This window comes from Trachypithecus francoisi, unplaced genomic scaffold (genome assembly GCF_009764315.1).
Source record: "Trachypithecus francoisi isolate TF-2019V2 unplaced genomic scaffold, Tfra_2.0 Lachesis_group3, whole genome shotgun sequence".
NCBI lineage: Eukaryota > Metazoa > Chordata > Mammalia > Primates > Cercopithecidae > Trachypithecus > Trachypithecus francoisi.
Genome location: NW_022681468.1, coordinates 160,460,869 through 160,480,771, shown reverse-complemented (window position 1 = coordinate 160,480,771; position 19,903 = coordinate 160,460,869). Strand labels below are relative to the sequence as shown.

The 19,903-nt window shown below is 49.1% G+C and overlaps 1 protein-coding gene across 5 annotated transcripts in view; it reads left to right on the top strand.

Moving 5' to 3' along the window:
• APBA2 (amyloid beta precursor protein binding family A member 2) overlaps positions 1-19,903 on the top strand; it is a 234,260-nt gene that overhangs the window by 99,367 nt on the left and 114,990 nt on the right. For 3 of the 5 annotated variants that reach the window (XM_033190742.1, XM_033190746.1, XM_033190741.1), the window contains exon 3: positions 12,157-12,214. The exons of 1 other annotated variant lie outside the window; for it this stretch is intronic. The gene's annotated coding sequence lies outside the window, so the exon portion shown is untranslated. Of the gene's footprint in view, positions 1-9,673; positions 9,822-12,156; positions 12,215-19,903 lie in introns of those variants that run through there. One more of the 5 variants, XM_033190743.1, reaches the window with a different exon arrangement.

Here is a 19,903-nt window from a genome sequence, read left to right as displayed (position 1 = left end):
GTAAACATTTCTGTGAACACCTCTAGCCCAGCCACCGTCTCCCTGGTGCTTCACTGAGCCACCACGTTGGGGAGGCGTCATGCAGGGTGGTCCTTGCCTGAGTAGAGCCTGATTTTGAAAATGAAATTCATTTCCTTGCCTTCATTTTCCAGATGAGAAGACATGTATTTGTGGCATGTGTGTGACAGGAGAGTAATTGGTTTTGGTTTTGACAAGGAGGACACCAGGGTCCTGTTCTGATACTCAGTTTTGGGTCCACGTGTGATAATTTTGTGTTTCTTTTTGGCGTTTGCCAATACATTATTTTCTAGAGTCTCTTCCAGCATACTGAAAAACCCCTAATTCAAATTTGACTTTTCTCTTTGAGGCTGGTGTGGCATGCTGAAGCTCCCAAGGCATGTAGTGTGGTGAACAAGGTGGCCTCCAGGAGCACTGTCGGCTCATGGACCCCACCCACCCACCTCGCAGTGTGGGAGAATCCTCCAAGTTACTGTCAGAGTGGGTTGGAGAGACCTGGCCTGGTCAGTGTCACAGAGCCACCCAGTCCTGAGCCAGCATCAGCCTCCTGCCCCCTGACTCAGTCTCTCTACTGTGGTTTCCTCCCAAGTGCCAGGATCCTTCCTGGTCCTGTTTGCAACTCAGACCAGTGGAGGGGTGCACTGTGGTTATTGTTCATTAGGATAGAGGCAGGGTCTCTCTGTCTCTCTGTCTCCCTCCACTGCCATCTCTGGGGGTTGGAGGAGCTGCTGTGTCTCTCCTCTCTGTTTCTCTCTCCCTCCACTGCCATCTCTGGAGGTTAGGGGAGCTGCCTGGGATGCAGAGCGGCTTGGATCGGCGCTCCCTATGCCTCAGTGGTTGAACTGGCCTCTGTCCAGTCTGCACACATTGGATTCTGAGGCTGAGCTTGGGGTGGCTGTGGCAGGAAGGTTTGGTGGTGTCATACCCTTCAGGCTTGTGTCTGTCTGAGCCAGGCTCTAACTGGCTGGGAGAAGAGGAGGAGGCGGGGCTCTGGGAGGCCCTGAGGCTGAGCCCGGCTGCTGTGGCTGCGGCTGCACTGCAGGGGCACGGGCCGAGCACGTGCCGGGCCAGGGCACACGATGCTTTCAGATCAGGCTCCAGCGCCCTAGACGCCCTTTCACGCGTTGCCCTTTTTGTCTACCAGCCAGAGGGCAGTGTATAATGAGAACAAACAGCGTCGGGTCCAGATTCTCATGGTCATTTTCCTAACAAGCCGAGGCGAGAGAGCACTGAAAGGGGGGCCTAAGTGCTTCTGTCACCTCGGCTGAGTGTTTTTCAAAAAGGAAAGCGCGCGTCGACGTGTGTGTTAGGTGTTATGGTGACGTCTGTTGTCAGGTCATGGCCAGAAAAGGGGGTGTTTCAATTAAAATGGAGTTTGGACTTTGTTTTTCTTGGATTGAGTAAATTGGGGGAAATAGCACACGTTGAGATTTTGGATTTCTGCTCTTAGAAAGGATTTAAAATAAGTGGTCTTCAGTGGTTCCACAGTGGATCTTCGAGACTGGTATGCTGGATTTAATGGGTTCTGGCTGCTTTAACTGGATTGGGTTGACTCTGTCTGACCAGCTCAGCTGGTTCGTTCTAAGAAATGAAATGCACCTCTGCTTTCTGGAACCTGAAGGAAGGAGAGAGATAGAAAGACAGAGAAGGACAGACATGTTGGTGGCCCGGCCCTGGCTTCTGAACAGTCCTTCCTGATGGCTTCAGGACCTGGGAGGAGCAGCGGAGCAGGTGGCTGCCCTGGGCTTGCCAGATACCCCCATTCCAGCAAGACCCTCCTGGGAGGTGTGGTGCCCTCCCTGCCTCTCAGGAACAAGCACATGCTTGTTTAGCCTAAAAATGTCTCCTTAATTAAAATTAATATCATATGCAGTGAATCCTGCTGCCTCCTTTTCCCCTGCCCAGTTACAATTCCCGGCAGCTCTCCACCCCATAGAGGAGGCTTCTCAACGTTTCCTACCTCCTGGAGGAGAGAAGCCATTCCCCGATCGCCCAAAAGGACGAAGTATGTGCCCACTGTGCATCCTTGTTTGTCACTGCCCAGCATCCACAAACATTAACTCAATTGCTGAGCCCATTCAGGTGCGGGACTCGCTCGTTGGTTAATGTGACAGACAGCGTTTCCTGTGCCGGCGCTGACTGGTCACTTCCTGTCTCCCAGCCCTCCTGAGTGTTGCACGGATGCCTGTTTTGTAGGAACACTCAGCCTGTTCCGTGAGAAGGAGCGCTACTTCTCAGCCTGTACTTAGCAGGTCACTACAGTTAGCCACTCTGCTTTTCTTTCTGTTTTAAATTTTAATTATTAAAAAAAATTTTTTGAGAGTTTCCCTCTGTTGTCCAGGCTGAAGTGCAGTGGGGTGATCTTGGCTCACTGCCACCTCTGCCTCCTGGGTTCTTGTGTCTCAGCCTCTCTAGTAGCTGGGATTACATGCGTTTGCCACCACGCCTGGCTAATTTGTGTATTTTTAGTAGAGACAGGGTTTCACCATGTTGGCCAGGCTGGTCTCGAACTCCTGACCTAAGGTGGTCCACCCGCCTCAGCCTCCCAAAGTGTTCAGATTACAGGCATGAGCTTCTGCTCCCGGTCCCCTTCTTATTTTTATGTTAGTCTTTGGGGTTACATTTTTATTACAAAACAATTGGCATATATTTTAGTCTCTTTAGGTTACTGTAACAAAATACAGTAAACTAGGTGGTTTACAAAGAGCAGACATTTATTTCTCACAGTTCTGGATGTGGGAAGTCCAAGATCAAGGTGCCAACAGATTTGCTTTCTGGTGAGGGCCTCCTGGTTCTTAGAAGGCCGTCTTCTCACTGCATCCTCACTTGGTGAGAGTCTCAGGAGAGTTCTCTGGGGTCTCTTTTACAAAGGCATAAATCCCATTAATCACCTCCCAAAGGTCCACTGCTAAGAGCATCACTTTGGGCATGAGGGTTTAACATGTGAATTTGGAGAAGGGCAGGCACAAACATTCAGTAGGTAGCAGCACACAACAATGTAACAAGAATAATGTGATGAACAGCTAGGTATCCCCAAGCTGCTAAAGGTAGAGAATATTACCATATTTGTTACCTATTTCTGTGTGACAGATTATGCCAAAGCTTAGTGGTATAAAATAATAAACATTTATTATCTCACACATAGTCTGTGGGCCAGGAATCTGGAAGCAGCTGAGCTGGGTGGTTCTAGTGGAGGGGAAAGATGTGGGCTGGGGCACCTGAAGCCTTGACTGGGGCAGGAGGATCTGCTTCCAAGAGCGACTTCACCTGGCTGTTGGCTGGCAAGAGGGCCCAGTTCTTTGCCATACAGACCTTTCCACAGAGTTGCTTGAGTGTCCTGACAACATGGCACGCGGCTTCTCCCAGCCTGAGTGATTCAAGAGACAGTAAATAGAGAGTAGAGAGGAAGCCGCAGTGCCTTTTATGACCTGGTCTCATTAGTCATACACTGTCATTTCTGCTTGTGTCTGTTCACTAGAAGCAAGTCACTAAATTTAGGCCACACTCAAAGAGAGAGGAATTAGGTTCCACTCTTTGAAGGGAATATCAAAGAATTTGTGGAGATACACACACACACACACACACACACATATATATACACACATATATATACACACACATATACATATGTATACACACACACACATATACATATATATGTGTGTGTGTGTATGTATATTGTTTTTTTTTTTTGAGTTGGAGTCTCACCACTCTGTCGCCCAGGCTGGAATGCAGTGATGTGATCTCAGCTCCCCACAGCCTCTGCCTCCCAAGTTCAAGTGATTCTCCTGCCTCAGCCTCCTGAGTAGCTGGAGTTTACAGGCACACACCACCACACCTGGCTAATTTAGGTATTTTTAATAGAGATAGGGTTTCACTGTGTTGGCCAGACTGGTCTCGAGTTCCTGACCTCAAGTGATCTGCCCACCTCAGCCTCCCAAAGTGCTGGGATTACAGGCGTGAGCCACTGCACCCGGCCTGCGGATATATTTTAAAGCATCATAACACCATTGCAGCTGGAGCCCCTCCCCAGTTGCATCTTGTCTTTCACACAGAGATAACTACCGTTGAAGTTTGGTGCTTGTTTGTGGCTTAGTACATGTATAAGTATACCTATCCCTGTTAGTTCTGCATTTTGTCTGTAAGCATTATGTAAATGATATCACCTTGTATTTTTTTCTGTAGTGTGCCTTTTTTTTTTTTTTGAGATGGAGTCTTGCTCTATTGCCCAGGCTGGAGTGCAGTGGTGCGATCTTGGCTCATGGCAACTTCCACCTCCTGGGTTCAAGTGATTCTCCTGCCTCAGCCTCCTGAGTAGCTGGAATTACAGGTGCCTGCCACTGCGCCCAGCTAATTTTTGTATTTTTAGTAGAGATGAGGGTTTGCCATGTTGGCCAGGATGGTCTCGAACTCCTGACCTCAAGTGATCCGTCTGCCTCTGCCTCCCAAAATGCTAGGATTGCAGGTGTGAGCCACCGCGCTCATCCAGTGTGCCTTTTTTGCTTAACATTATATTTGTGAGATTCATCCATGTGAAAACAGGTGGCTGTATTTCATGCATTTTCACTGCTGTGTGGTATTGCATTGTACAAACAAGACTATTTATCATTCTCCATTGATGGACGCTTAGTTGGTTTCCTATTACTTGCTGCTACAAACAAGGCTGTCTTAAGTACTCAGGTATGTGTCTCTCTGTGAATGTGAGCTGGATTTGTCAGAATATTTAGCAAGGATTGGAATTGCCATGGGAGAGAGTACAATATCTTCAGATCTTCAAATCTGGTATCAACAAAATCTTCAAATGTACTAGAAACAGCTAAATTTTATTCCAAAGTGGGTGGGTGTCCTCATGAGTGGTCTCACTGACAGCATATGAGTTTCCTTTTCTCCGTTTTCTTGACAGTACTTGGTGTTGTCAGATATTTTACATTTTTGTCTGATGCGTGAAAGCGCTGTCTACATGAGGTATTAATTTGCATTTCCCTGTGTGCCAGTGAGGCTGACATCTTTCCATATATCTATTTTCATGTATTTGGTATTCTGTGAATGACTGGCCATACCTTTTGCACCTTTTTTCTATTTTCTTATTGATCAATCTGATCCGTTGTTGAGCTTATGTACCATAAATATCTTTTTTCTTTTCTTCCTTCTAACAATGTAGAAGCTAAGAGTGTGGATTCTGGGGCAACATTGCCAGGGTTAAATCCCAGCTCCAGCACTTCTGTGTGGCCTTAGGCTTAATCTGTGTGTGCCTCAGTGTCCTCATCTGCCAAATGGGATGATGGCTCCCTATGGTGGGCCTGGGAGGAGGAGCAGGTTCGTATCTATGAAGCAGTTAGTGCCTGTCATAGTAAGCACAAGATAGACTAATGCACCTTGGTATGCTGGGCCCTGTGTGGTCACATGGGGCTGTATGCACAGGCGTCGTCCCCATGGCCAGAGCTGGAGCTCAGATGTGTCTGAGAAGACTGGCAGGTGCTGCTTCACTCTGACTCCCAGTCTCCTGGGTGGCCCTGCTTCCGTCCCTGAGCTGCCTGAATGGAAAACGAAATCCCAGCTCCGTTCCAGGGGATGCCTGGGAATTGGAAGGCATCAGGCTCCTCACAGCAAAAATAGAAGCCTCATTTGCTTAGGAGAGAACAATGACGAGGAGGCAAGCCAGCAGAGGCGGCCTTGGTGGGCTGTGTACACCCTCCGCTCGTCCCCACGCTCCCTGGGGTCAGACACAGACGTGGCTAAGCTGCCTGCAGACCTTCCCTTCCCCTTCATCCTGGCCTGCTGTGGGCACCAAGGTCCATCCTGGGACGTGGACTGTCTTGGCACCAAGTTCCAGTTTTTTTTTTTGTTTGTTTTTTTTGCGATGGAGTCTGGCTCTGTCGCCCAGGCTGGAGTGCAGTGGTGTGATCTCAGCTCACTGCAAGCTCCGCCTCCCAGGTTCACGCCATTCGCCTGCCTCAGCCTCCCGAGTAGCTGGGACTACAGGCGCCTGTCACCACGCCCGGCTAATTTTTTGTATTTTTTAGTAGAGACGGGGTTTCACCATGTTAGCCAGGATGGTCTCGATCTCCTGACCTCGTGATCTGCCCACCTTGGCTTCCCAAAGTGCTGGGATTACAGGCGTGAGCCACCGTGCCCGGCCAAGTTCCAGTTCTTAATACTTCAGTGTCGCACTGTTCCCTGATTTCCCAAAGCTGGGCAGGAATTGCAGAAAACAAGGTCAGTTTAATATCGAGAATCACTGGAGAACCGTGTCAGAGCCCTGCTGAGAAGGGCGCAGGGAACTGTGTTTCTGTCTACCTCATACTGTCGGCAGCACAAGGACAGACTTTCCGAAGATTACAGCCCAGGGGGAAGAGGGCACGTTTAGTGTCAATGCCACACAGAAGAAGTTAGCTTGGCTGGGCGCGGTGGCTCACGTCTGTAATCCTAGCACATTGGGAGACCGAGGTGGGTGGATCACCTGAGGTCAGGAGTTCGAGACCAGCCTGGCCAACATGGTGAAGCCCCATCTCTACTAAAACTACAAAGATTAACCAGGCATGGTGGCACATGCCTGTAATCCCAGCTACTCAGGAGGCTGAGGTGGGAGAATTGCTTGAACCTGGGGTGGGAGAGGTTGCAGAGAGCTGCACTCCAGCCTGGGCAACAGAAACTACGTCTAAAAAAAAAAAAAAAAAAAGGGAACAAGTCAGCTCATCCCCACTGCAAGGAGGAGCTCCTGGGTTTATTTAAGGGAGCCTCAGATGACTTTACATAAAAGCAAATGTGGAAAAAGCAATAAAGTCAGATATATCGAACATTTGTCCTGAGGGCACATTTCTGAGCTCTAAAAGCCAGGCTGGTTTTATGTAACATCTGTGAATCTGGAAACACGCTGAAATACTCTACATCTGCACGCCCAACTCTGCCTTTGGGGTGGCTGCATGAGCCCCTGTGGTCTCCTTAAAAGAATTGGTCCCCACTGGGTGAACTAGTCACCCATGAAGCGTCTCCGAATTCCGATCTGGAATAGGAAGTGAGGACCCGGGGGCTGAGTGTCCCTCATCACGCGTGGCCCGTCACTGCTAGACTTCAAGGTAAGTTTCCAAGAACAGAGCTCTTCATCCATTTTCATGATAGCGATTTGTACATTATTCCTAAATAATTTTAATGCCGTGTTTACAAGCCACCTTCCCAAACAAAACAATTGTTCTCGGCAGTTAGACTCTTGAAGACTTAAGTTTTAATCCAGTTTGTTCTCAAAACATTTGCACAAATGAGAGTCTTGAGGTTTGAGCTTTCTATTCTGAAGGCTCAGCTTCTTGCCCAGGAGAAAAATAATACATGCTCATGTTTATAAACAGAGTTATGGCATTGGAGTCCTTTACATCGCAGCCAGCCTAGGGACTCAGTTATTCAGAATTTAAACATTTTACTTGTAAAGAGCACTTCGGTATCCACCCCAGCTTCACTGTCACTGTCCCTGCCACCCTTCCCTCTAAAACCTGGGTGTCCTCCTCCCCGACTGGCTCTGAGGACCTGGAGCCCATCTAAGCCCACCTCCCCTCCCCACTGTCACTGGTCTTTGGCCATTTCTTGGAGCAGTTCCTGGGGCCCCTTTGCTTTCCTTGTCCTGGAAGGGCCCTGTTCTGCCTGTCTCAGCACCATCTCTGTGTCTCCCATCAGGAAGCGACAGACAACCCTCAGGCCCCACAGGAAAAACGTCACTCCTGGTCTGGGGGCACGTCCATCCCCCGTGTCCCCAGTCCCATCCTGGGTGTTCTGGGGTTCCAGTCACAGCTGTGGGGACACTGCCATCTCGCTGCATCCCTGTTGCGGCAGCTTGGCTGAGCTACAGGACCGGGCCGCAGGAGGCCTCCTTGTGCTGGAGCTCACCTGCCAGGTGCCGAGCTCTGCCAGCTGCCCGACCCCACTGTGAGGCCGCCCGTGCAGGCGAGTTCCCTGGCAGCCCAACCAGCCCGCGAAGGCCATGTGAGTGTGAACCCCCGTTACAAGCTTTCCCTCATGAGGTGGCGCTGACAGTCTAGGGGATACTTGCCTTTCATTACCAGCTGCAGCCGTTAGGCTGGTACCAGGAGGAGCCAGGTCAAGCTGGCACTGGGGGCAACGCTCTATCTTTGATGCACCCTGATGCTTCCCCCCATCCTTACGACCATGGTGCTCTGCACAGACCCCTTCCAGCCCATCCCAGGGCCTCTGCCCAGTGTGGCCAGAGCCTCCTGTCCACAAGTGTGTCACTGTCTTCGGGTTGTTACTGCTCACTAGATTCCACTTGCTCCACAACCCAGGCACAGTGTACCAGAGTTTCCCAAAGCTGTGTGCTCAGTGCCAGCCCCTTACCAAGTGCAGGGTTGCCCATTTCACTCTAGGAAATGCAGCCCTAGCTCGGGGGCCAGCTAGAGGAAGGAGTGTGATTGTGCCTTCCCGGGACAACTGCCAGGTCTGCGAGTCTGTGATGTTGTGAGTGTTGCCTTAGCTTTGCTAAGAAAATGCTTAGGGAGACGGGTTCCTTCACCCATTCTTCTACCCGTGTGCCGTTCTGGCTTCAGGGCCAGTGTCCCTGCTTTGGAGAGGATGCTGACATGAGCTGCCCTACTGGGGGTCTGTCAAGGTTCTCTTAGCCTAAGCAGCTTCCTGTCTCGGGCTCCCTCCCCAGCCATTTGGGTCACCTCGGGGCCCTGAGGATCGCTTCTGGATCTCAGACCCCCTCACCAACTCCTGTGACACAATAATCAAAGGTAATTAGGAAATGTATGAATCATCTTCTTTAAGGAATATTTAGCATTTCTGCTCATTCCAGAGTCCCTGGAAACATGGCATTTCAAAGGCTCAGTTAGATCACAAGTCCAATTTACTGCCAGAAATTTGCACGTAGAATAATACAGAGCCTATGATGGCAATTGAAGTGGTATCCTGTGAGAAAATTAATTAGTCCTGAAACTAAATGCCAACCGTCTCAGCAAAATATTCATGAGAGAGGCGAACCTCGTGCATGGTGTTTGAAGTCAGGCAGCTGAGGCTGTGTACTGGACGTGTTCTCTGTGGCCGAGTTCTGCTGTGGATTCTGGGCTCTAGGCAAGGCCTGTCTCTCCTTCTGGACTGGCTTCCAGGGCTGTGGGCTCAGGGAGGCCCTGCACCCTGGAGAAGGAGGGAGCCCGTGAGCCTCTTTGGTCTTGTATTTGTGTGTCCTTCTGGGCTAAGCTCCCAAGCCTCCAAACAAAAATAAAGACCCGTGAATGGCTATACTTGGAGAGCAGAGTGTTTCGATATCATGGGGAGACTGTGTACTTAATTTACAGTCTGAAGATTGAGAAGGACTTAATTTTCCCACAAATGGTGAGAGAAGAGCAGGCCCCAGCCTTTCTGTCTGATGACAAACAGCCGAGGGGGACTGGGGAAGTGGCCTGGTCCTCACTTCCTCCCTGGGGGGGGCAGGAAGAGGATGGAGTGATGTGCTTGGCAGATGCAGGAATAGCCCCGGCCATGGGAAAGGCCCAGGGTTTCCAAGCAGCATCTGATCCTCTGTGTTCCTTCTGCCCGCTGGGATGGAGCCCACCCCCGAAATGTGCCTGGCCCACTGGTGACTCAGAGTCAGCTGCCCCCAGGACCTTCCCAGCTCTCGTGACCTTGCTGGGCATGACTTTCAGGGGAGCTCTCTGTCCAGGAGAATCACACAGCCATGCTGTAGCGAGTGCTAGCCGGGGGCCCTGGAGAGGGCAAGCACAGGGCGCTCCTGCATGGAAACGAAAATGAAGATTTTTCTCTGCAGAAAATGTGCCGGAAAGTGGTGCTGGGTCCAAGTGGTAGGTGACCTGGCTTTTGAGCGAAAATGCTGCTGGGAAATGAGAGAAAGAAACATGAAAAGAATGCAAATGAGGATGGTGGACGGGGCCCAGAGGCCTGTTTCCTCCGCCCTCCGCAAAGGCTGAGTGTGTGATGCCTATAAATAGACACTCAAAACCCGTTCTAAATGGAGTGAAGACATGGGCCTGCTTCCTCTTATGGAAAGGCCTTACATAAGGTGCAGTGCTGCTGTTGCTCCTGGGCGGTGTGACGATTCTGTGCCTTTGTTGGAAGTCTGTGTGAAGCCTGTAGGGCTGCTGGGGGATGCAGATGGATGAGCACTGGCCTTTCCGGAGACTCGCAGACTCTGGGAAGGAGGCTGTGGGCAGTGGACAGGCCTCCCAGGGCTGGGACGCAGTCCTGAGACAGGCTCCGGGTTTCCTGAGGTGCTTCTGGGCAGGAGCAAGTGGGAAAAGCTGCACTGCAGGGCTTGGTCAAGTGACAGCTGCCCAGAGCTGGGGTTTAGGGTGCCTGGAGAGGACAGGGACTGGCAGGCCTGACTTTCTCACTGATATGCTTGGGGTCACAGAGCTAACCTGTAACCGAGTGAGGAACTGAGGCCGCATCCCTGGACTCCCAGCGGAGGGTTCTTGCTGCTGGACTAACCTTTGGTTTGTGCCCTCATCAGAATACTTATTTTTGGAGGACCCCAGGTGGCGAGCTTAGGAGTGAAGAAGGGAATACTATTCAATGCTAATGTGATTCCAGGCAACATTCTAGAGGTTTCTTTGCAGTTCACCTTCCCAGCCACCTTTGAAGTAGTTCTTATTGTCCAGTTTTACACACAATGAAACTGACGGAGATGGTGTGAAGGGATTTTCTGACGTTCACACAGGAAGCAAGCAGCCCACGCTGACTCCACTGCGGAAAGCGTGTGTGTGATTGACATGCTTTTTGTGTGGTGCTCACTTTGGGTGTGATAAAGAGGCCTCCTTGCAGAGGGCCAGGCTCTGTGAAGCACCATGTTGCTTCAAAGAACAGGCCTGGAAAGGCCACAGAAGCACCATACCCTGGGAAAGAAATGGAACAACAGTGCAAATGGCCAGTTTCCCCTGAGCAGAGGCAAGCAGGTTACAGCTCTGCGGCTCCCTTCACGGGTACCTTGTTCAACATGGAAACATCTTTAGCCTCCTCAGAGACATCGGGTCATCTCCTTTACATGGGAACCAGAGGTATCTGCACTGGCTCATTTTGGGGAGGAAATTCCGTAATTATAACCCTCTGCTAGAAGTGTCTGCCTGGGACGTGAGAGCAACTGGCCGCTTTCTTAGAGAAGTGAAGACGCTAAGTACAGACTAAACCTTTGTGATGAAGTCGAAGCCACTGTCTTGCCTGTGTCCTGTTTCCTTCCCCAGTGAAAGGGGCTGTTCCCTGCTGCTGCAGACCCTGGGACCAGACTGCAGGTGCCTGTGCAGCAGTGCAGCGATTCGTGAAGGGCTCCCAGCCTGACCCAGCCCAACAGCTGACACCCCCGGGAGGAGGCTGTATTGCTATCCTTTTTGAAAGGAACACAGAAAGCCTTTGTAACTTTCTCTGTCAGTAGCCAACATGGAGGGAGAGGCAGAATTCAGATGTGATGTTGCAGACGAATGAACGCTCCTCCTCCTGTTCCACCGCTGGCTTCCTGCCCGTAGCCTTCTAATGCCCTTGCTCTGAATTCCTGATCCAACCTAAGGTCCTGGCCTTGACGCCCCCGAGCCTGCTGTCAGTAGCTTCCTCTTCAGCCTTCCTGTGCAGAGCTTCCACTGTTCAGGGAAGTCTGAGACCTGGTGGCCTCTTTCTCATTCTTTTCATGAGACGATCTCGCCCAGGAGAAGGTGGGCTGAGACCCTGGGCATTGGAAGGGAGAAGTGGTCCTCCTTCCTGTCTTCACTTTCATCGCTCTCCACTCCCTGCCCACCCCCATATGTACACCCTCCACAGTCTGAAAGTGTCATGAAGCATCAGCTTTGCAAACCCGTAGGGTCAAGCTTTGTTGTGGGAAAATACATATTCATGAGGGCTTTGAGGAGCCTCATTAAAATGCAGAGAGTCTCTCCTTTCAGAACGGTACATAAGCCATCTCTTTATTTGCCCAACACATTGTTCTTAAGGCAATAATTATGCGATGAATGGCTAAAGAAACATTTTAATTATTTGTTTAGGGTAATTTCTGATTATCTCATTAGAATTGTAATCTGTTCAGTTTTACAGGTGATTCAAAGCCTCATAGTTCCATTTTTATACTTGAAGGAGCTGTGTGCGGGCACCTGTGTCATTGCTGAAACAAAAGTAATTTTCTCTGTTTTCTTCCAGAAAGATTTGATCACCAGGCAGGAGATTTTTCGGGACATTACCAAACCACTCATTTTCGGTAAGAAATACAAGGCAGCGTTGCATGGAGTGAGGTTTTGCTTTTGCCGTGTGGGGAGCGGACCATTTCGCTGGAGGGAAAATGCTACACTGCAGGCAGAACTGGCAACTGCCATGGCTCTTTGTTTTCTGGGATCCTGTGTGTGTGAGCTTGGGGAGTTTGAAGCTGGGGTTTGAGTCACAGCCAAGGAGTGGACGGACAGTGGGGACTCTGCTGGCACTCACCTTGCCTGGAACCAACCTGCCCACCACCCAATGACAACAGCAAGACAAGCACTCCCCGTGCATCCCCTCGTCATCATACTGGTGTTTCTGTAAACTGTGGTCCTCACCAGACTCCGTCATTGATTTGTGTAACCCCTACCTAGGTTCCTAGTTACAGCGAAAGTAAACACATGTATATTGGCAACAACAGGTAGCACTCAAACCTTTCACTCTCCAGTGTGGGCAGTGGCTGGTCTACTTCGAGAAGGGACCAGCCATTGTGAGATAAACCAGGAAGCTGAGCAGAAGAAATCTAACTTTGATAAAAAGCTTGCCAGGGATGGAGCGTGGCCCATCCTCCCTCCCTGTGCATGGAGCAGTATTGCAGCCCTGATGACACTGCCCCACGGTCAGCATCTGGCTTGCCCTTGCCCCGTAGGACTGGTAGGTACAGAGCCCTGGTGCCAGCCGAGTGTTCCACACAGGGGAGACTTGCAAGGGACAGGTTCTGCACTGCAGATGAATTGGCTCTCTTCTTCTGTGGCTGGAGACACACAAGGCGGCGGCGTTGTAGGGAAGCCAGTGTACGGGGTGGGGCTTGTTTGGAGACCGACGAGCAGAGGGCATTGTTGCTGGAGTTAAAGAAGCAGAGCCAGGGATGGCCTTCATGTCCTGATGCCCGGAGCACGCCTGACCTTCTGAGGGATTCTGGGGGTTCTTATGTATTCTTGGGAAGAAGCATGTGGTAAGCTTGGACAGGGAGGCAGTTCAGAGTGTCACATGCAAGGCAGCAGTGGCCTCGGGACCACCGCCCGACCAAGGCAAGGAACACTTTGTGTGTCCCCGTGGGGAAGCTCTGTACCAGTTGTGAGGGGGCAGATGAAGACCAGCAGGGGTGAGGATGGATTCTGGAGTGTCAAGACTCAGGTTCAGAATCACAGTTTTTCTTCCAGAGCAGCACAAGGCCACAGGTCTGGCTATTTGAAGCCACCCAGAGAGCCATGATTTGTAAAGCAAGGCAGCTTTATTGATTTCACTTTCTGTCCTGCATCTTTCCCACATCATGGTAACCACTCACACCTCTTTCTGCTTGTGTAGCCGGAATTCCCTTGCATCCAGTTGGGAAACATTCTTGTCTCAGATGTCCTGGGTGAATTCCACGGTGACTGTCCGTGGAGGGGGCACCTTCACAAGGCATTTAAGAGATGCAGGACAATCAGCCCTCGTCCGTGAAACAGGATGAAATGGAGAGGAGCTGCATGATTATTAATGGGTTTGGACATAAGCTGGAGTGTGTACTGAAATTTTTCTCTGTTGTCAGTTTTCAAAGTTTGTGAATGTACTTTTGTGCTCTCAACAAGGCCTTTTCTGCTCTGTTTAACTTTCCACTTAGGGTTGTAAACATACTTTAGCCGTAATGACATTAGATACATCATCCACTCTCGGCTCTGAAAGTGCTGGAGATTTTGATTGTCACCAGCAGTAAGGACGGCTTATGAAGGGAGATGTTGTTACTTATGGAGACGCAGCTCACGATTCCGTAAAATTCCAGTCTTCTGGGAGCCCAGGGTTAAGCAGCTGCCTCAGCCCATCCACCCTCTAGGGACTGTCCACGGCGAAATTGGCTTCTTGACGTTTTCCTTATGGAACCTGGGGTGTCATTACATTCTGATAGAGTCATAGGGTGGTTCTATTTATGTCTCTAAGGTATAAGGTATTTTTTTCTTCTGAGTCTAGAAAAGAACTACTGGAATTTTTATGTGTCCTGAAATACTATTAGACGATCAAAATCAATTGCAATAGAGAAGGTGCTGGGCTGTCTTCCCAATTGCGCTCACCCATCTGCAGTGTAATAGGCCTATCATGTAAGTGAATATACTCATCACAATTCTCTGCAGCTTCCCAGCAGAAAAGCATATTCCTTCTGAGAGAGAAAGGCAGCAAGGAGATGGATATTTTTAAATGCCAATTATGCCAGAATGAGTCTCTGTGAGAAGATCTGTAAAGAGAAGAAAGGGCCTGGGTTTATTTATTTTTCTACTGCAAATGGAATGATTCTGTAGCTTCAGAATACTAATACCCGTGGTGTGCCTGATGTCTTTTCATAGGATAATTTGTGAATGTGCTTCCACTTACAGGAAAAGTTTGAGGCTCTTTTCTTCTTCTTCTTTTTTTTTTTTTTTTTTTTTGAGAATTAAATTCTAGGCCTCACTATATCCTATGATAACCATCCTATAGGCCCTTGATCTATAAAATGTGTGAATAATGAAATATATAAAAGCAGCAATTATCCTGAAGGGACATAGAAAATATTAATAAGCTGTATTTAAATTACCGCAAGTCTCAGAACATATATTAAGTTAGAAGACATCACGTCCTGAAAATGACTGGCTGATGTGGTTCTATTATGTGCCCCAGTACAGATGCATATAAATGCTGTGTAAAACCTAGCCCCAAGTGTTTTTTAAAATATAAGATTCAAAGAATGGCATGGAAATTCCAAGCTACGAGACATGAAGAGAAAACACAAAGCCAAAGCACTAAGGGAGGAGGCCATGAGACCCCCAAGCAGTGAGATCCCTGTTGGAGAGCCAGGATGATGAAGACTGCGACATTTGTGCAGGAAGAGACGGGGCAATGGCTGGGACAGGGTGGCGAGACTAGGAGCAAGTGCTCACATGTATAGGAAGCCAGGAGGTGGCAGAGCTGTGTTATGGACCAGGTGGGAAGTGATGCAGGACAGCTGGTTGGCCACATAGGAAAAGAGAAAAGATAAAGTGAAATCCCTACCTCACAGCATATGTATCCGTAAACGGCCATAGAATTAAAGGCCTATGCCGGGCGTGGTGGCTCACACCCGTAATCCCAGCACTTTGGGAGGCCGAGGCAGGCAGATCACCTGAGGTCGGGAGTTCAAGACGAGCCTGGCCAACATGGCAAAACCCCGTCTCTACTAAAAATACAAAAAATTAGCCAGGTGTGGTGGAGGACACCTGTAATCCCAGCTACTTGTGAGGCTGAGGCAGAATTGCTTGAACCTGGGTGGCGGAGGTTGCAGTGAGCGAGATTGTGCCACTGCACTCTAGCCTGGGTGACAGAATGAGACTCCGTCTCAAAACAAAACAAAACAGAACACAAAAGAAAAAAGAATTAAAGGCCAAAATGTAAAGACAAAAATGTTAAAATACATAGAAGATTTTTTTCTATCTGCTCTTGAGGTGGGAAACACACACATCATAAAAGAAAAGATGGATTAAGCAAACATCAGTATTAGCAACTTCTTTAAGAGAACTACAGGCTGGAATAAATATGCATGATGAATGTACTGTGAGAGATTGGTATTCTGTTTGTATCAAGAACTCTTTCAGATTAATTTTAAAAAGACAATAGCATTGAAAAAGGAGCAAATACTGTGAAGATGAAGAAACGCAAATGTCAGGTAGACAAATGAACTCTGCCTCGCTCCCAATCAGGAAACTGCCAGGGACATCATGAGATACCACTTTACACTAACGTGTTGGCAAATTGGAAAGTCTGATAATCAAAGGTTGCTCAGAGTGTGAAGCAAGGGAGCCTTCATGTCCTGTTGATCAAGGGCAAATTAGTAAAACCCCTTTGGAGAACAATTAGGTTTTATGTAGTAAGGTTGAAATGTGGATCCCCCAGGACCTAGCAATTCCGCTCCTGGGTATAGATACCTTAGCAGGCCATGAAATGGATTCACTGTTGTATTAGTAGTCAGTTCTCTTGAAAACAGAACCAATAGGATCAATTTATCTTAGAGTTTATGTGTTGATTGATGAATTCATTGGGGTCAATTGATAGATTATAAGGTATTGGCTTGTGTGATATGGCATCTGTGAAGTCCCACAATCTGCCATCTACAAGCTAGAGACCCAGGGAAGCCAGTATTGTTGTGCAAAGGCCTGGGAAGCAGAGAACTGGTGCAGATTCCAGTCCAGGCCAAAAGGCCTGAGAACCAGAAGCATGGAGGACAGAGAAGACCAATGTCCCAGTCAAACAGTCAGGCAGAGCATGAATTCAACCCTCCTCTGCTGTCCTGTATACAGGCCCTCACTGGAGCGGACGCTGCCCACCTACACTGAGGAGGGCCGTCTGCTTTCCTCCGTCTGCCAATTCCCATGCTAACCTCTTCCGGAAACACCTCACAGACTCTCCAGAAACAGTGTTTAACCAGACGCATGGGCACCTTGTGGCCCAGTCAGGTTGACACGTAAAATTAACCATCACAAGTGGGTCACAACCAGCATTTTCTAAAAATATGAACTGGATTAGAATAGAAGATATCAGGGTTTGTTCTGCATAGTGAATGATAGTGATCCTGAGAAGGGGGACTGTGAGGGGTTGGGCCTGACAGCGATGGTTAAGTCTGAGTGGTGTGTTCATGGAGGTTTGCTACATTGCTTTCTGTATTTCTGTGTATTTGCAAAGTTGAGGAGAAAAGAAGTTGCGCTGAACACCTGGATGTAGGCACACAGACCCCAGTGTTCTCTGCTGTGGGTCCCTCTGATGGGGCCGTCTTGCTCCTGTCTTGCTGGTTCATCCTCCACCTTGGCTGACTACCTGGCACCCTTGTACAGACGGTTCTGTTTGTCTCTTCATTGAAATGGGTGGGATTTATTTATTTATTTAGAGACAGGGTCTTGCTCTATTGCTCAGACTGGAGTGCAGTGGTATGATCACGGCTCACTGCAACCTTGACCTCCAGGGCTCAATCAACCCTTCCTCCTTGGCCTCCTGAGTGGCAGGGATTACAGGCACGTGCCACCACACCCAGCTAATTTTTGTATTTTTTTAATAGAGATGGGATTTTGCCATGTTGCCCAGACTGGTCTTGAACTCCTTGGCACCTAGAGTGCTAGGATTACAAGTGTGAGCCACCGTTCCCTGCATGAAATGGGTAGGATTTCTGAATGAGCCAGGCTTTGCGCATTGACCTGGCTCTGCCTCTTAAACTGCTGCCTTCACATGGGAGGCTCCTTCTGGCCCTGCCTGTGTGGCTGATTCCTCTCTCAGGCGCTTCTCTCTGTCTTCACAGATGAGGCTCGTGGGCTTCCCCTTTTGGGACCTTGGGTGGACATCTGAGTCCACAGCCCTCCTGCCTGGCTTCTATCTCCAGATTTGCAGGCCTGCGTGTCCCGTATCCTCCAGTGCCCAGTCAAGTGCCTCATGTACAGTGGATGCTCAAGAAGTATGTGGTCATCACATAGCTCTAATCTCTTATTTTTATTTTTATTTATTTATTTTTTGAGACAGGGTCTCACTCTGTCACCCAGGCTGGAGTGCAGTGGCATGATCATAACTCACTGTGGCCTTGAGCTGGGCTCAAGCAGTCTTCCCACCTCAGCCCCCTGAGTAGCTAGGACTACAGGTGAGTGCCACCATGCCCAGCTAATTTTAAAATCTTTTGTAGAGAGGGCATCTCACCATGTTGCTCAGACTGGCCTCAAACTCCTGGCCTCAAGTGGTCCTCCCACGTGGGCCTCCCGAAGTGCTGGGATTGCAGGCATGAGCCACTGCCCCTAGACTCTAGAAATGTTCAGAAGCTCAGTTTCCCATCTGCAAAGTGGAGACTCATGAGTTGGGGGCGGGTAGATTGTGAGAATGAACCACACAATGAAACAGGGATGTGTAGCACATGTGAGTTTCCAGATCTTGCTTGTTTCCTTCCCTGGAAGAGGCAAAGAGAGGACGAGGAGCTGGCTCTTACTATTTGCTTGCAGACTTGGTGTGAGCTTTCAGATTGGAAGCTCCTGCTCTGACAGCCAGTTCTTTTTTGTTTCCAGTTGTACTTCAGAAGAAAAAAAAATTAATCAACACCTTTTTTTTAAAAGATGGAAAATGGGTTAAGAAAATAGCACAAGGAACTGCTACTAGGTTGAGCCCAACATAATTAGTGTGATGAAAGGGAAGTTAGCCATTTCTGTATGTAACTTTTGATTAATGATATTCAGCTCTAATTAATTATGTCCAGTTCTAATTAATGACATTAGTGTGCAAGCTGGCATTCCCAAACTGTGTTCTGAGGAGTCCCAGCGGATGTGCCTGAATATAATAGTCCACATTCACATTAGGCCAGGAAGCGCTGTCTGTCTGCTGGTCTTGGACACTCCCAAAGCACCATATAAAAGGCCTTCAGAAGTCCTGCAGGAAAGGGAATAATTTAAATTCCGTTTAACCTGTCATCTCCCAGACTTACTTTTACCATGTGTGCTGCTAGGCACATACAGATATGCTAATTTAACTCTCATCCCACAAGGTGTGCTTGGACGAATTGATGAGCAATGTACATGTTCATGGAGACGTTTTCTAAGTTCCAGAGTCATAACGGGTCTCCTGTATCGCAGCAGAGCACACTACAAAGAATTGCATTTCGTACAGTCTAGGGCTGCTATGAACTAATCTCCTTTCTTGGGCAAATCGCTTAATCTCCTTCCATCAGTTCATACATCTGCAGAGGAAGGGGTGATGGTATGCCACCCTGGATGGTGGGAGGACTCCTAGCAGTGGTCGCTGTTACCATCTCATAAGAGACCTTCATTCCAAGAAAGTCCATGTCATTTGCCATGTTCTGGTCTCAGGGGGTCAGCGAGTGGGGGGCTGCAGGGAGAGACCACCACTTACCTCGTGAGCCTCATGTGTGGGGTGCACTGTGCGTTGTCTGTTGTTGGATTTGTATTCATTGTTCATGTAAAAGTGATTATGTTGAAAAACAGACTGGTGGCAGACAGGCATGTTTGGCATGGGTTAATGTGAGGCTGGAAAGAGAGCACCTGACCTTCAGTTCCAGAATCAGCCACTGCGGGAAAGGGTGGCGTCTTGGTGTCTGCACACTGTGAATGTCGAGGGAGATGAAGTGCAGCCTGGGGAGGGTGGACTCATCAGTCCAGTGGGTTGTCCAGGAGGGAGTGAGGATTGATCTTTCATCTCGAAGGATGAATATACATTTCTGCAAGAGAGGGGGAAGACGGGCATTCCGGCCAAACAAGCATGTATATGACTGAAGCGTGGACAGAGGAAGCAGCGTGGTGTGTCCGGGAATGGAATTGTTTGACCTGGCTTGATGGAGGAGCCCGGGGTGAGGTGGAAGAGGTAACAGAGGTCAGCTTGACCTGTGTAGACGGCCTGGGAGAAGCCCTGGCAGGTCTTTGTTGGAGGCTGACAGGAGGGGATGTGTGTTTTCCATAGTTGACCTCAGTGGGTGCGGCATGGGGTGGAGGCCCGTGCACCAGAGGCTCCTCAAAGAGTTTCTCAGAGAGACGACCAGGCTAGTGTTTTCATGGTACGGAGGTCATCTTTGGAAACTCCCTTCAGAATCTACTTAAGACCTGGGTCAGATCTACCCTCCAGAGAACATCTGCTGCTACTGGAGATAGCTCTTCAAAAGCTAATGCAGGAGCTGAATGTTTTTCCGCCACGAGGGTTCCTTCTGCGCATCCATTAGTCTAGACTCTTGTGGTTTGAG